A 9,387-nucleotide genomic window follows, 5' to 3' on the forward strand; every position below is an offset into this window, starting at 1 on the left:
AGTGAAATACTGTAACAGTAAGGCATAGGTAAGAAAGCCTCCACAGAGAACTCTACAAAATCACTAAATACCTTTCCTAAAGATTGGTTAAATACTGGTGTACTAGTTACATGTGTTTGCAAAAAAAAAAAAAAGTGAAAGATTGAAACCTGATATATATATATAAGGAAAAAAAAAAAAGAGAGAGAAACAAAGTTAAACCACTTCCTGAGGAGACTCAAATCTAGCTAGAAATATCCTACCAAGCTAAAAAACTCTTGAGAGCTGAACTAGCAGATTGTCATAATCGCCCCTGAGAATTTGTGGTTCCTTCCTGTGTCTTCGTGTCGCTTCCTTCAAACCTTACTACAAATTCACCTCCTTTGTGAAGTCTTCCCTAATGCTGAGCACATTCACTCTGTTCATGCCATTACTCTATGTTCTTTCTGCTTAACACACAAAACTGTCCCAGATTACTGTTAATGAATCCAAATTTGATTTTTTCTCTAGTTCTTTTGTGTTTCTTGGTCACAAACTTCATTCTTAATTCTACCTACCTACCTTGAAAATGCATGCCTTCTACATTTATACTTTCAGTCAGTTCTCTCAATTGATTACAACGGCAAATATTTATATAGTACCTACTTTGTGCTAGACTGTTTTAAGTGCTTTAGATTAAAAAAAATACCAAAAAAATTATATAGTGCTTATTTTATACCAGGCAGTATTCTAAAAACTTTGCAAGTATTAACTAATTTAGCTCTGTGAGGTAGATATTATTATAATCTTCATTTTACAGCAAAGCACAGTGAGGCACAAATAGATCAAGGAATTTACCCAAAGTCAGGCAGTTATTAGGTGTCAGAGATGTGATCTAAATTCAAGTATCTGGGCCCCCAAAGTTCAAGATCTTAATGCTAGACTATGCTAGACTACCAAAATTATAATTATTTAAAGGGAAGAACCATGTTTGTATTCCTGTATTACTAAGATATCATTTTAATCAACTTCCTCTTTTCTATTCCCACTACTACTATCCACATTTCTTCTCTGGGGAACTATTTCAGTAAAGTAAATTGATGGGGCTGCTGCAGCTACTATGGACCTCCAGTGGCCTCAACACCACAATTTGCACAACTGAAGAGGTAGCCTAGTGAGTTCTTTATGCTCCTAATAAGTTCCTGCTAGGTAAGTTACCTTCCTGGTAAGTCCCTGTTTCTCTCTACGCAAAATCACTGTGTCACAGTGTCATCACAATTTGCCTAAGACACTGTGTACCCTATTTCCATTATACTGTACATCTCTTTTAACCTCAGACTTCAGGAGGAGCCTAAGACTCTCAGGTCATTCATCATCATGAAGACCCCTCCTTAATGGGCTTGGTAAATCCCTTAATTTGATGCTATGTTACCCACTCCCCAACTCTTTTACATCCTTCCATTTTGACTTCTGAAACTCATGGTGCTTCTTCAATGAAATCCTCTCTATCTTTAATTCTTCAGTGAACTTTTCCTTCACCTTTTTGCTTACACTGAAATCCAAAGATACTTCCTCTTCCTCAATCCACTAAGTCTGGACATGAGGCATTTTTCCTGCTCTCCATTACCACGCCGAACTATTATTCTTCTCTTCTCTCTAAAAACCTCTCGTTTCTTCGAAGTTCATGCCATCAGAACTATATGTGAGTACCTCAAAAAGTTCATGGAAAGATTCATATTATCTTTCAGCTCAATTTTTCCATGATCTTTTTAAAGTACCCTCATATAAACTTTACTTTTCCTTGTTATCACTGACCTTCAGATCTCCCCGCCTCACTCCTAGACTACAGCATCTGACTTACTGTTTCTCCATCACTACTCCTCTTATGTATCTTTGGGATTTCAATATCCATATGATGACACATCCAATACCCTGACTTCTCAGTTCTTTGATGTCTTCTATCACACATCCTCCCCAGCCATTCACAGAGTATAACTGTACCTCATCCATAACCTCAGATTCAAACTACCTTTTATTTTTCTAGCTTATTCCATCTAGTATTTTGACTGTAAGAGCTATTTAACCACACCAAGACCTCCAGTCCATTGACTCCTACCCTTACACCATCTCTCAGTCTCTCATGTATTCTTCCCTCCTTACCTGGCTAAAATTCCTTTGCATTCACCCTCACATCCCTTATAGCTCTCTCCTTATCCTACCTCCCTGGACAAATTCCAACCAGTTGCTTCACTTACACTCAAATAGCTGGATATGCTTAAAGAGAGACACTCAACTGCACTGCAGTATCACTTTAAACTCAAAACCATTTTATATCAAGACCATTTTATATCATGGGACCTTGATCCTAAGCCCTTAGGATTCACCAAGTTTCATAGATGATTACTTCGCTCTTTCTCTTTTGTCTGCAAACCTCCCACTTTTCTCTTTTTTCTGTTGATACCCTACCTTCTTATTTAACTAAGATAGTAGAAAAAAATCAGAGTTTGATAAATTACCCATCTATCAGTTTTTCTGCACCTGTACCTATATACTAATCTATCCTTTTCTTGCCATGAATAGTGTCCATGCACCTATCTACAGCCAATCCTCTACTTTTACACTCCTTTTCCACCTATTTAAAGGGCATTACTTCTTTGAATATTCCTTATCAGAATCTCTCTTTACTTAGTCAAATGTATTATCCTGAATGGCCCATCATAAATCAAAAACCATCACTACCACCCTCACTTGACACTATAAGACTCTTCAGATACTGACCCATTTTTTCCTCCCATTTATAGCCAAGATCCTTGCTGTCCACTCCCTCTCCTCTCACTCTTCTTGAAATCACTAGAATCAATCATTTACCACTCTACCTTTAAAGCCTTTTTCAAAGTATCTATGACACCCACATTGCCACATTCAATGGGCAAGTTCAGTCTGTCACCATCGTTTGACACATTGGATCATGACAGCCTTCTTGAAACACCATTCTTCTTTTTACTGGTTCCTCCCTAAGTTTCTCACTTATGTTAGAGTGTCCTAGTGCTCAGTACTTCAGCTTCCTTCTTTTCTCATAGTCATTCAACAGGTAATGCCATTCAGTCCTATGGCCACATTTATATTTCTAGCCTGAACATCCTTCTTGAACTGCAGACTTATACAAATTGCCTACATGATATCTCTACTTGAATTTCTAATAGGCATTTCAGCCTAATATGATCTTAACTGTTGTTCCTCTGTCCACTTTATCACTACCACTAAACCTGTTCCTTTATAGTCTTCTCCATCTCAGTAAATTACAGTTCATTTTTCTTGTTGTTCAGGCCAAAAACCCCGGATTCATGAGTGGAGGTCTCTAGAAGCACGTAGAGCCCATTGCAATTCAACCAGATTTGCCTAAGACAATCATAAAGGATAGCTCATTGTTGATGTTTCATAGGCCCTTTGGAAAATCCTTAAAGATATCTCACAAGTAGGTGGCCCGAGGCTGCTGCCCCAATTGTTCCACCCAAGGGGTAAGCCAGAACCTTGACTTTTTTCTCTCCCTTACATAATGCATTCAATTCTTTTGGTAAAACCTATTGGCTCTGCCTTTAAATTACATTGAAATTCATTCACCCCTTACCACTTCCAAATACTGTCTTAGTGAGAAGCTTTCCCTAATAACCCTCTTTAAAACATGACCTCTCCTCTTTCATCCTCCATTCCCTCGTCCTGCATTTTTCTTAATAGCATTTATCACCATCAACGTTTTATACACTTGTTTATTTTGTACATCCTTCTATCAGGTCATGAAGTCAGAGACCTAGAAGCGGCTGGCACATAGCAAGTGTCTAACTATAGTTTCTGTCCACTCCAATTCACCCTGTTCTGACAGAAACATACAGGAAAACAGTGCCCCTAAAGCACTGTTCTGATCATGTCAACAACACAGCCAATCTTTCAACTCCATTTTAGATGGCATCTTCTTTACAAAGTCTTTCTTGATCTTTCTGGGCAGATGTGATCTCTTTCGTTTTAGTACAATTGTTTCTGTATCTCTACTATACTGTGATAGATAACATAAAGTTTCTAGAGTAAGATAGAGCTAGTTTTGAATCCACATTGTGCAAGTTACTAGCATATTAGGTCAATTATTTCCAACCTGGGCCTCAGATTTTTTATCTGTAAAATGGGAACAATAGTAGTACCTGCCTCATTAGGCTTAGTATGAGGACCAAATGAAATAATGCATGTAAAGCTTTTAGCAAATTGCTGTCATATAGTGAGAACTCAACACATTTTTATTTTTATTTTCATCATTTTATACTATATTTCCCCATTAGACAGAAAGCCCAAATAGTGTCTTAGTCATTTTTTGGATTCCCTAAAATATTTGATGAAATAAACTAAAGAATGAAGAAAATTAGATTTATACAATATAAAATGAAGTAACTGGTTCTTTTTCATCTCTATTTCAGAAGCAACATAAATTGAAGAGCTCTTGGGTGAAATTTATTTAAACCAACTATTCACGAAAGGGTATCTGCTGTAAAATTGGGCAAGTTTTAGTTTTTTTCCAGATTGCTACTGTGGAATGAAAAAAATAAAAATAAAAATGAAAACAATCTACTGCCATCTACTGATAGTTTCATTAGAACTGCATAAGTCAATGCAAAGAGCAACAAGACTCTTTTCAACCACGTTTTCAAAAGAAGGTAGAACATTATCAGAATCACCCAAAGGAATAATTAAATCATTAAAATTATATTGTATGCCTATTTTATATAAATGTCTTATAATCTACTGAAACTAGGAATTACTCTGTTCTTTGGCCAGGCAATTAGATTAAAGTTTCAGGACACTGAAAACAGAAAGAAACCAAAGGGATTGTATTGTTCCTTAACTCCCTATCCAAGATAATATAGGCAACATTTATACATTATCCATGTTATTTCTACATTTCTATCAAAGGTGGGATTTCCCTAGACATGCAGATAGTAGTAGACTACCAAAACATTTGTTTTGGAGTGTAGACAATGAGGGGTTGGTCTGCAGCTCAAATCCAAGTTTCAAAGGATGCCCAGGTGACTGTTTCAAAAAGACTCCTACCTATGGGACAGAAATTATAGGCCTTTAGTGATATCCAGTCATAACCTAACTGCTTATTTCATTTAGGACACTAGGGGAAAGGTCTTTTGTTTTTTTGGTTTTTTTTCCTAAACAAGTAAGCATGATTTCTAAACCAAAAAGAGCTTTTAAGTAGGCTAAATGGTGACTCAAAAAAGATACGTCCATGTCCTAACCCCCAGAACCTGTGAATGTGACCTTATTTGGAAATAGGGTTTTTGCTGATGTAATTAGGTAAAGGATCTTGAGATAGGAACATCCTGGATTTAGGGTGGGCCCTAACTTCAATAACAGGTGAGACTAATGCAAACAGACAATGGCAAGACCATATATGAAAATAGAACTCTGACCCACAACCTTCAGCAACCAACCCAGGAACCCATTACCTACAGTAACCAGTCCAGGAAGCCAGTCTGCTATCTACAAATTAGACTTGGAGGAAGTTAGACCACTATCTCTAGTAACAATCCAGGAAGCTAAACTATAACAATTGGCCCCAAACGGCCAGTACTTGATTAATAACTGACATTTCTGTAATTTTTGTCCCCACTTGCAACTTGAGACCAACCAGAGAAAGCCAAATATGCACCTCTGACCAATCACATAGGATGTTCCAGTTAGCCTGCCTGCAGCTTTCCCATGTTAACAGCCTCCAATCAGGGCATACCCACTCCACTCCTCTGCCTGCCTTTGACTCTGCCAAAATGCAAGTAATGGTGGCTGACTCCCTTGCAAGCTCTGGATAAATAGCCTTTGCTCATTCTTATTTTGTTGGTCTTCATTTATTTCCATACAGGTATTCTTAAAAAAAAAGACAGAGGGAGATTTTAGACTCAGACACACAGGGAAGAAGACCATGTGAATATGAAAGCACAGAGCCCCAAGTCATGCAGCCTCTAGCCATGGAACACCTGGAACTACGTGGCAGAGGCAAGGAAATCTTCAAAGGGTGAAAGGTTCTGTCAACCAGATTTCATAATCTGGCCTCTATACCTCTGAGATAATAAGTTTTTATTTTAAGTCACCCAGTTAGTGGTAATTCATTATGGCAGCCCTAGGAAACTAATAAAAACTTTTAACAAGGAAATCTGCATCTTTTACATGGCCTTTTCTGGAAAGACCCATAAACCTTAGTATAAATGGCTTAAAAACTGTTCACAATTTTTTAAAATTCCACTTGTTCTCATGAGATTTACATGGTGATGTAAGAATGTCTTGGGATTTCCCAAGTGGTTTCCCTTAACAGCTAGGCACTATCTCTGCCCTCAAAATGCTGTAAGTCTGTATGAGGGAGAAAGCACATAGTCAAATAATTAAATTGGAGAAGTACAGTAGATGTTCTCTTACTGTATCTACGTTTAACCCCTAAGCAATTAACCCATTCTGTTTCTTTTGTAAATCATAAACAGCTAATTTCCATATCATTCTGAATGCTCATGGCTAGGAAACTACTCTTTAGTGATTCTGCCTATTTCTGCTCCTATCAGTGGAATTGTACATTACAGTGAGTTACTTGTGTTTGTTTCCAAACCTATTTATGCCAGTTGTACTTGATGTTGTGCTTTCATAACTTAGTTAAATATTATGTAAGCCAATAAAATAGCATAGAAATAAAGTTTGTTGTTTCTTTAAAATCTACATTTAATATTTTGGAAAGACCCAATGAAGGTGTGTGAGATAAATATAAAAAAGTATAAAGAATAAATCTGCACTCACATTGCTTCACAAGTACCTTTTAGTTATTTTCTTCTTAAAGGAATGAAATATTAGGAAATCTTAGCTGACAGTTTAGAGGTATGGTTTACACAAGAGATACAGTGCAGAACTCCAATCAGTAGGTTATGTGCAAAGAAAAGGCCGTGGACTTTCTCAACAGATTGGCAAGCATACAGTCGGTTTAGGTTAAAAAAAAAAAGTTCAAGATTTTTATGTTCTACTTTTTCATGATTCTCTGGTTTAACTTACTTTTTTCTTTTCTTTTAAAAAAGCTTTATTTAGATATAATTTACATACCATAAAGTTCATCCTTATAAAGTGTATAGTTCAATGTTTAAATAAATTTTTCAATTTATTGCTTGGCTGTGAGTCCAGACTACTTCTAAGAACAAAATCCTAAAGAAGAAGCTATTAGTTATGCTTGGTGGGGACATGGGGATTCAGGGAAGGTTATGGTTGAGCTTGTAGAGTCTTGAACAAGTAGTGGTTAAACAAGCATATAAGGAGAATAGTAGAAGGAACAGCAAATGTAAAGGATGAAATCATGTGGCCTACCCAAAGAACAGACTTTATTTGAGATGCCTGGGAACAGGGAAGTTATTTTTTTCAAACCTAATTACACATCTGAATCATCTGTAGAGATGAAAACAAAACAAAACAAAACAGCAAAGCAAAACATGCCCAGGCCTGACTTCTAGAGATTTTGATTCAATATATATCTGGAGTGAACTCGCTGCATTGATTCTCTTTTTTTAAAGTTCCACTTGTATTTCTGATGTGCAGCAAGGATTGTGAACTACTGGAGTAGCCTGAGTGAGAATGGAGTAAGAGTGTCAGGAAATGAGGCTAGGACCAAACGGTGAAAGGAAATGGTATGCAAACATAATGTAACAAACTCTCGCTTCTCCGACAGCTTCACTATTTTGAATATTTTTTTTTCCTTTTTATTGCCACTATGGCTGAATGAAAGAATATGAATTCCCACCACTGTCTGTAAAAACAGAGACAAATGTTTTAAACCTGCCTTGTAATGAAAAGATCCTTATTTTGCTTGAGGTAATTAATATTTAACAAAAACAAGCTCAGGGCAGAGAGTGCATCTTCTGATCAGGTGTACCGTATCTACTACTCAGGGCTCCTTTGGATAAGAACAGTTGCCAGGAATATTGAAGAGTGGGTTCCTATTCTGGGTTCGTGCTCCCATCCTCTAGTCAAGTAGAAGCAGTGCCCACCTCCAAGGGCTCTCTAAACTCCCCAATATCCGAGATTCTTTCTCATTCAGCTAAAGGTTCTCTGCCACTTGTAACCAGTTCCTCGGGAAGCATCCTTTCTCTCACTCTTTAAAGGTTGGGAATTTCTTCCTTTTACAACAATACCTGCTTTCCACGTAGTAGCTGCTCGATATTTTTAAATAAATGTACGTTATATTATTGGAAAACAGATAAAGGATACTAAATTATACCCTTATCGTGACTCTAAGGATTTGTGCTTTCTAGTGTGGCACATTTTTAAAAGGGGTATACAGCACATCTGTGTTGTGAGTACAAGTGAAGGAGCTGCAAAAGCATTGGTTCTGTGAGCAGCAAGGGCAGAATTCGCCAAAAGCAGAGGCGAACCAATTGACTTGTTTCTGGAAGCAAACAAACCAGTTAATTAATCGGGGGGGAGGGGGGTTCTCAAGGAGCCCATTACTACTTGAACACTGGATGGGACAAGTTGCCAAGAGCTAACGTCACAAGGTCTCAGGCCTGGGCTCTGGTCATTAACCAAGTGTCCTGACCACAGTGCTGGGTCAGCGAATCGTCTCGAGTGACTGGAAGAGCAGACCTCCAGCTCGCTCGGGAAAGGACTTCCGCAAAAAGAAAAAAGGACACTGCGGTTCAGTCCCGAGGTCACTCCCGCCACCCGGACTCACAGGACCTGCCGTTCCCGCTGCCCCCACCTCACGGGGCCCGTCGCACTCCTGCACCGGGCCCACCGCCCCTCTTCACGGGGCCCGTCGCACCCCTGCACCGGGCCCACCGTCCCTCACCGCGGGGCCCGCCGCTCCCGCCGCCCCTCGCGCGGTCTCCGGGCCCGGCCTGCCCGCCTCCCGCCCGCTGACCCGCCTGGCTCCGGCCAGAGGCCCTTCCGCAGCTGCGGCTGCTGTTCCTCCTCCCTCGGCGGCGCCGCGGGCTGCGTGCTCGCCGGCCGTCCGGACCCGGAACTGCTGAGGCGGCGGCGGCGGCGCCTGGCGCATCCCGGGATTCCCCGCGCCGGTGGGCTGTCCGCCGCGTCCGCACGGTGCGCGCCCCGCGGCCGGCCCCCCAGCTCCCTCCCGCCTCCCGCAGCTGCGCGCCCCGACCCCCGCCCCAGCTGCCCGCGGGCCCGGCTGTCGGCTTCTAGAGGGAGCCGCGTGGGTGCCGGGCGGGAGATCCGTGCGGCCGCGGTGAGGTGGGTGACGTGAGGTGGGGCGGGCGCCGTCGCCGTCCGGGCAGGCTCGTGGCTCCAGGTGACACGCTCGCGGCTTCCCGGTTTTGTCGAGGGGCGGGGCGGGGGCGGGGGGCGGCAAATAGTAACCGAGCACCCCGCGAAAGGCGCGTACAAGCACATGTGAAGCGC

The sequence above is a fragment of the Cynocephalus volans genome, chromosome 7, assembly GCF_027409185.1.
Source record: "Cynocephalus volans isolate mCynVol1 chromosome 7, mCynVol1.pri, whole genome shotgun sequence".
In the NCBI taxonomy this organism is placed as follows: Eukaryota; Metazoa; Chordata; class Mammalia; order Dermoptera; family Cynocephalidae; genus Cynocephalus; species Cynocephalus volans.